At 42.5% G+C, this 8,435-nt stretch overlaps 1 protein-coding gene and 2 pseudogenes across 2 annotated transcripts in view; 1 reads left to right on the forward strand and 2 right to left on the reverse strand.

Annotated features, from left to right (window-relative positions):
* Positions 1-1,304, reverse strand: part of LOC138156391 (X-linked retinitis pigmentosa GTPase regulator-like) — a 24,317-nt pseudogene extending 23,013 nt beyond the window's left edge.
* The window catches only part of TTC28 (tetratricopeptide repeat domain 28), a 712,524-nt gene that overhangs the window by 303,558 nt on the left and 400,531 nt on the right, over positions 1-8,435 (forward strand). The window lies entirely within an intron of this gene.
* Positions 1,313-4,696, reverse strand: LOC138156169 (X-linked retinitis pigmentosa GTPase regulator pseudogene; annotated as a pseudogene).

Below are 8,435 nucleotides of genomic sequence, written 5' to 3' on the forward strand. Positions count from 1 at the left end.
AGACAGAGAGAGACAGACAGAGAGAGAGACAGAGAGAGAGACAGAGACAGAGACAGAGACAGAGAGAGAGACAGAGACAGAGACAGAGAGAGAGAGAGAGAGAGAAAGAGAGAAGCAGTTTGAGTGGGTGGAGGGAGGAATTGGTCTAGGGGAACTTGTTTTGTGGGGAGACCTAACAGAAAGAATTCAGTTACTGGATTAGTGATAAGTCCCCCGTTCACTCTTACCTCCTGGTATCCTAGTGATGTTCCAAATAAGTATTGTGGTTTTGCCTTTGAGGAAGAGAGTTTATTATGTTTTGTGAATTTACCCTGGAAATACAGATGCATATTCGTAGCGGCTGCTATGGGTATAGCATTGATATTACATTTGGCAATGAGAATGGGATCACAAACTATAAAATCTCCACTTGGAGACAAGAAGTCTTTAGGGAAAGAAATGGGCATCCCAGAATGGGAGGATTTACTTTATTTCTCCCTGGTGAGAGAATGGGCTGAAAAAGCACAGGATTTTTTGAAAACTGGGAACTAAGGTTACAGAAGGGAGAACCCATAGATTTAGAAAGATGTTTGCAAGGAATACCACTAGAACTGGGAAAGAAATGACATGGGAATGTAGAAGAAGATGCATATTAGGTCTCTCTGTGTTTTTGTTTTGCTTTTGCCTTTTGAAGGAGGGAAGCCTGGGCAATTGGGGCTAAGTGACTTGCCCAAGGTCACAGGCTAGTTTTGTGTTAAGTGTCTGAGGCCAAATTTGAGCTCAGGTCCTCCCGATTCCACTTAGCCGCCCTGAGGATGCATGTTGTTAACAAGTTATCGTATTATATGTAAAAGTAGAAACATATTGCTGGAGGAAAAGGTTCAGCTGGAAAAGGAGTTAGCTGATTCGCATGAAAAACTGTCTATGCTACGGTGTCAGAACTTTAGATGAGCAAGCTGTGGGGCAGCTAGGTGGCACAGTGAATAGAGCACTGGCATTGGAGTCTGGAGGACCTGAATTCAAATCCAGCCTCAGACACTTGACACTTAACTAGCTGTGTGACTTTGGGCAAGTCACTTAACTCCAGTTGCCTTGCTGTGAGTGGGAGGAGGGAAGAATTTGCCTAGGGGAACTTGTTTGTGGGGAAGCCTGACAGAAAGAAGGCTTGGGATGTGGGGGCTCTCAGGATTAGTGATGAGTACTTTGTTAAATCTTACCTCCTGGTATGCTAATGATGTTCCAAATAAATATTTTGGTTTTGCCTTTGAGGAAGAGAGTTTATTATATTTTGCGAATTTACCCTGGAAATACACATGCATACTCATAGCGGCTGCTATGGGTATCTCATTGGTGTTACACCTCTACCACAAGCCCCTGGATTCACCTTCTCAGGAATTCCAAGCTGGTTCCCTGGGGAATTCTGTGATTTTTCAGTTGTTTAGGTGACAGATCTAACTTTGCATTCTTTGACTCTCCAAATGTGTTGTGTTCTTCCTCTGCAGTTAGTGTTGGATGCAGCAGAGAATTACTTAATCTTGGGCTGGGATGTTAAGAGGCTGACCAAATGAAAAGTTGGCCTCCCTTATTTCCCTGCATCCCACCTGCCCTTCATTGTTACCTCCAGCTGCATATATATTTGTTTCCTTCTCCTGTGTAGACCAAGGTGTGGTTCCTTCCACATGCAGCAAATGTTAACTTCTTTTTTTTTTTTTTAAAGCAATTGGGGTTAAGCAACTTGCTCAAGGTTACACGGCCAGTTATTTTTGTGTGGGTGCTGAGTATCTGAGGCCGGAACTGATCCTGGCCACCTGGCTGCCCTGAAATGTTAACTTCTTTTAAAGCTTTTCGCCAAGTCGGCTTGCTGAGTGTGATCTTTGATCCCAATCCTAACTGGCCTTAGTTGTTGCTGCTGAACATGTAAAGTTTGGTTACTATTTCCAGTTATAGGAAACATTATGTTCATCTCCACATGAGAGATGTGCAGGTATATCATGTTTCAACCAGAATTTGCTAGGAATATTTTCAGCAAACTTGCTTTTTTTCCAAAAGTGAAAGCAGCACCTGAATCAGGCACCAGTTCCTCAGGCTCCCCCACATTAGGGGAGGCTAGGCACAGTTTAGGATTGCGCCTAGGATTGACCTCAGCAACATGGTCCCCATGGTGGGGCATCAGCATGGGAGTGCCCCCAAATCTTTTTCAAATAGAGTTCTGGTCAATGGGACCCAGAATAGAGAGTTCATATCTCATTCAGCTGCTACCATGGTTAGCTTTGCCGCTGAAAGGGGCTCCCTCAAAACCAGACCACTTAGAAGCATCCCCCCATTTAATCTACTCTGTTTAGAAACTCTTGCCCTGGAGCTGAGTTATCATGACTAAGGAGTAAAAGAGTTCAGATGTACTTAGCACATTTCATCTGCTGGCCTCAGACTAGGTCGTGTTTCATATCCATCCAGTTGTCCACACCGGACTTCTCACTGCTGGTCAAATAATCATGCATTAATGCCCCTCTTCACACAGCCTCCTTTCCCTCTCTCCCACAGACCCAAATATTCTTTTACCTTTTGTTTGGGGCCCAATAATCAAGTCAGTACTACCTTTGCTTCTGAAAGGATGTGTCATCTGAATGCCCTGTGGATCAACTCATCATTCCTGTACCTTCCCAAATCTAAGCTCCCTTTCTTGGCTCCCTTCCTTTGTCCATGCTGTCTTCCCCAGTGTAAGCTCCTTGAGGGCAGGGCCTGGCTCACTTTTGTTTTTGTATCACCAGCACTTAGCACAGTGCCTGGCACAGGGTGGGTAATTAAATAAATTCCTTTTCATTGATTCATTCACTTATTTATTCCATCATTCATCCATTGAATTCATCCAGAAATGTGGTCCTATATCTTAATTTCTCTTCTAGTTTTTCCTCATACAGGTTTAAAGAATGCATCATTTTCTTTCTTTACCTTTCCTCACCAGCCTCTGTCCTTTCTAGGTTTTAACACTTCTTGCAGGATCCTGCCACCCTTTTGTATTCATCCTCCATTTTTGCCCTTGCCTCCATTGTCTGTATTTGTCTTTCTTATAGATTTATTTCTGAAATTCTGTGCTGATTGGCCCGTATGGGCTTAGGTAGTTGGTGGACCTTGAGCTGCATCTTCTCTGTGAGATTGCACACATTTCTGAGGCTGAGAGTCTGCCTAATGACCCTCGTAGGAGTGATTTTTCATTTTTGCACAGAAGTTTTTGACCAGATAAATCTAATCAAGAGTCTGAAGATCTTGATCTGGAAAGATCGTGATGAGTATCACTGGAAAATCCAAGGAGATGGAAGGTACAAGATGAAGGCTAAGAAACTTTCCCATTCTTTTGACTCTTAAAAAAGCTGTAACTTTGAATGTGAAATGTCACAAATGAGAAGAGCAAGGAAAAAAAATCTCCATTATACATCTATGGAAAGGGAAGAAATCCTGACCAAAAAAAAAAGATAGAGTTAATCACAGAAGATAACATGAACAATTTTTTATTACATAAAATTAAAGTTTTAGCACAAATCTATTGCAGCTAAGAGTAGAAGGAAAACAGTTAAGTTTGTGTGTGTGGGGGGGTAACATATCTTTGCAGCAAAATCCCCTGATAGAGATCTCATATTGAAGATATATAAGGAACTAACTTAAATTTATCAGAATAAAAGTATTTCTCCAATTGATACATGGTCAAAGGATATGAAAACAGACAGTTTTCAAGTCAAGAAATACAAACTATCAATAGTTTTATGAAAAATTGCTCCAAATTCCTAATAGAGAAATGCAAATTAAAATTACTCATAGGAAATTGATAGACATGCCAAGACTATAGGAAAACAGGAGCATTGATGCATTGTTGGTGGGGTTGTGAGCATTTCTACCTATTCTAGAAAGTAGTTTGGAACTGTGATCCAATTTTGCTGAACTGTACACACATACCCTTTGACCCAGTAATACCACCCTTAGGCCTATATCCCAAAGAGATCAGAGAAAAGGAAAAGGGCCCATATGAACAACAGTATTTAGAGCATCTCTCTTTGTAGTGGCAGAGAACTAGAAACTAAGAGAGTGCCCATTGGTTGGGGAATGACTGAGCAAGTTATGATATGTACTGTAAAGGAATACAGACTAATGCCATCAGAAGTGAGAAAAGAGAAGCTTTCAGAGAAACGTGGGAAGACTTGTTTGAACTGATGCAGAGTGAAGTGAGCAGAACCAGGAAAACAGTTTATGCCGAAGCAACAATATTGTAAAAGCTAACAGTTTTATAACATAGAAGAACTCTGATCAATCAGGTGATCAACCATGATTCCAGAGGACTGTATTTGTGGAGCACTTAGCTCAGTGTATGGCACATAGTAGGTACTTTATGAATGCTTTTTCCTTTTCCTTTGCTTTCTGGAAGAAAAACTATGCTACCTACCCCCTGACAGAGAGGTGTTAGGCTCAACATTCAGAATGAGACATGTGGTTTTGGAAATGGCCGGTATGGTAATTTGTTTTGCATGACTATACATATTTGATACATGGATTTTTTTTTCTTTTTTCCCCCCTAGTAGGGAAGTGTAGGAGGAAGTGAAAATGATTTTGACTTAGAAAAAATATTAATTAAAAAATACAAGTATAACCACTTTCAGAAAACTCAGGATTCAAAATTAGGATCCTGTAAAAGGAATAGATTTTGTTTTGGACTTAGCTTTTTGGGAGTATATCCATTGTGTAAAGTGAATGGACAGCATGTCCACTCAAGTCCCTACAGTTCTGTGCCATACCCACTGCGAATGAGAGCCATTGGTTTTGTCTTTCAATTCTTAGGCTCTTTTTCCATTGGTCAGTGAGGACAGGTACATTTGATTTGGCCAAGTCATCTGAATTCTTTGGAGTGAGCCCTTTATATAGCAGAAGGAGCAGTGTGCTACACTTTAAGGAGTATCAGACCCCAGAGTCAGGTGATCTCTCTTTCGGTTCTGGTTCTTTTGTAGCTAATTTTGTGACCTTAGACAAGTCATTTTACATTTTAGAACTTCCTTTTCCTCATCTGTAAAATGAGCAGCTTGGACCAGGTGGGGTTTGGAATAAGCCAGATCTGTAACAAGCATAGGACAAGCCTCTGTTCCCAGAGTCCTTTCAGCATGGCACCTTTCTCTTCAGGCCTCTCCTGCCTCTCACCTTTCACAGGGCCATGGGTCAGATTCTCAGAGGGATAGGCTGCACTCCCTTCCCACATTACGGCTCCACTGTTGGGACCGTCCTCTCCCGCCAGTGCTAGCCAAGTCCAACTTGGTGCTGCCCTTCCTCCCACTCAGGGGAAAAAATGGCTAATATGGATCTGCTGCTATACTTCTACTTCTTACCGTCTTCTGATGGTCTTGTTTCAGGCCCTTATCACCCTCCTATCTCATGCTGTTAAAATGCTAAATGCTAAAAGCAACATCCGAGCAGCTCCGTAGAGCCTGTTTACCTTTGTAGATCTTTATTACACTTCCAGACAAGGAGGCTAGAACAAGCTGGAGGTGTTGACATTTGCTTTTGATGCTGATAAAAGCTGCTTGAAATCAAATTTGAACCTTCAAGTACCTGCTGGTTCATTTTTAAATATGACTACTTCTCTGAAGTACCTTGCCTGTGTGAAGGAAGGAGCCTTCCTGTGGCAGCACAGTAGAGATCTGTTACTGGCCTCATTAGAGCACCTGTCACAGCTGATCATTCAGAGGATAACCTTCTGCAGACATTTTTACACTCAGCCGGGCTTCATTCCCCCACTTCTGGCCTCTCCCCTTTCAAGTCTGTCAGAGAACCTCAAAGATTCACAAAGTCAATTTGGTTTGGGACCCTAGGCAAGATCTGAGTAGAATGTCCACATACTATAGGCTAGTGTTCTGTGCACCCATAGCCCTTGCTTCTACTCCATGTGGGTCTGAAAGATAACTACCTACCTACCTAACTAACTCTCTTTGTGACAGAGGGGAAGAAATGGGAGGGGGAGAAAAAGGGGAGGAAGGGAAAGAGAGAGAGAAGAGAAGAGAGAGGAGAGAGAGAAGTGAGAGAGGAGAGAGAGAGACAGAGAGGGAGAGAGAGAGAGAAGCTCACGGCGATTATACACATACCGCTAAAGTCCTGCCTTTCAGATCATGCTCTTTGGTGTATAGGAGATAAAAGGTTCCCTTGACTTTGCTCTTCTGTCACTCTGTGACTGCCCATGGTTAAACAGCTCATGATAAGCCTCTGAACAAATGAATTCATTATGGAAAACGAGCTCAGACTCTGCACCTCATTGCTGCCTGGATACACTCATTGGGGTGTCAGGACAGCTTTTTACAAATAGATTTTTGCACCAAAAAAAGTGAAAATTCGGTTGTTTCCTTGTCAAAAGTATTATAGGAACAACATGAAACAATGGATAGTGTATTTGCTCTCTCCTTGAAAGAAGCAGAAGCTTTTAATTAAGATCTGAAATGCAGAGAAGCTGTCGGGGTAATTTCAATTTAACTTAACAAATAGTTATTCAGCAAAGTCGTGTTCTACCTTCCCAGGAAACTGAAGAACACAGTCTCTGGTACCTTCCCATCTAGTACCAAGACGATGCGAACAGAAGGCAGAATGTTCCAGGGACATGTGAAAGGTATAGACTGTCACGTTGGTTCAGAGGGAGTGATTTCCTTATTGCTGCCGACGTGAGTGCCAGGGGCTGGGCATGAGGGGCAGCCCTGGTGCAGTGGGAGGGGCTGAGTGACAAGTCAGAAGGCTCTGGCTTCCCTGCCTACTCTGACACTCGCTCACTCACGGCCGACCTTACTTTCTCTGGCCATTTCCTCACCTGTAAAAGGAGGGAGTGGGCTTAGCTGGTTTTCCAGTTGTGACTTTCCGTGATTGTGATGTAATCTCTGTTTTTATTCTTCTTGGATCTCTGAGCATCACCTTCAACTGATTCTACTCTGATACAGTCTTGGCTCCTTTCACCTCTTCTTTCCCTTTTCTGGAAAAAAAAATATTCCCATGCTTTTTTTTTTTTAGCCTCATCAGGCAAACCCAGTCTGTCTGTGATGTCAGATTTGGAAACCTGGTCAGATGCACCTGAGCAAAAACTCTCTAAGGACTGAGATTTTCTGTTACGTAAATGCCCCGCTCTCAGGCCTGTGCCCCCATTTGTCTGCAAGGAGGGATGAGTGGCAGTGCCTTGGGTCAGCTTCTCAGTCTTCGGCCCTCTTCACCCTCCCGCACAAACACAGGCAAATCAAGCCTGTGTAGATGCATACTTACATATATGTAGGGCACACTCAGATATAGAAGGGGAAGCTTGAGATACTTTAGTTCAGGGGTGGGGAACCTGAGGTCATAAGGGCACATGTGGCCTTCTAAATCCTAAAGTGCTGCCTTTTGACTAAAGCCACATTAAAAAAATTTTTTTTGAAAAATTTTTTTAAATTAAAACAATTTGGATTCAATCAAAAGGCAAACTTAAGGATTTAGAAGGCCACGTGTTGCCTTAAGGGCATAGGTAGTTCAAGCTTCTCATTGGATTATGTTTTGCTGACTTCTCTTGATCTTTTGTGAAGGCCCCAAATTCCATGACTGGACCATGAATGGATTTTAAAGGCTCTTCCAAATTTGACATTATTGGATTCTATTCTGTGGCTTTTCTGTAGCTAGGACCTCTTGACCTCCCTGCTCCCTTAGCTTTAGCCTGTCCCAAATAGATGAGATTCCAGGCTTTCCCCTGTGTCCACTTAGCTCACATCTATAGGATTCCTTAGCCTGAAGTTTGAGGAAATAGCTTAAAGTGCACACCCCTCCACCCAGGACTGACTTCACCTTCCCTGTCTTCCATATAATATCATTTAATGGTTGTCTTTTTAGAGTGTTTTTGCCTGGGGGGGGGGGGAGGAGAAAACCAAAATATTTAGGAGTATTTATTTTGCCAGCATATTTTTGCAAATTTTCTTGAACTGCATTTTAACTTCTCAAAAAGCCTTTATTTTTGCTCTCAATGTTTTTTTGCACATTCCTTCAACACCACCTACTGCTCTGTCTCTCACTTTGCTGATAATCTACCAGACGTAGCATTTAAAATCAGACAGCAAGTACACAAATTCAAACATGATTTCATAGTGCTAGGAGTGTGTTCCAATGGCTACACAAAATGCAATTATAGGAAGGAAGCATTCTTTGTAGCTATTCCTTGTACAGTACTCAAATAATAAAAAGACAGGAAACAGTATGGGAAAGTGGAAAGAACATGGAACTGGGAGGTGAGGAAATCTGGGCTCCTGGCCCGGTCTTAACACTAACTTGTGTGAGTAACCTTGGGCAAGTTGCCTCCCTTCTCCACACTTCATTATATTCATCTCAGGGTGGTAGGGATTGGATTAGTTCATCTCTGAGGTCCTCTCCAGCTCTGACGTTCTCTGCTCTAAGGACCTTCTCTGTGTTCTAAGGCTCCTCCCAGC

This window comes from Petaurus breviceps, unplaced genomic scaffold (assembly GCF_028583685.1).
Source record: "Petaurus breviceps papuanus isolate PSGF00001 unplaced genomic scaffold, PetGlider_PUasm1.0 99, whole genome shotgun sequence".
Lineage (NCBI taxonomy): Eukaryota > Metazoa > Chordata > Mammalia > Diprotodontia > Petauridae > Petaurus > Petaurus breviceps.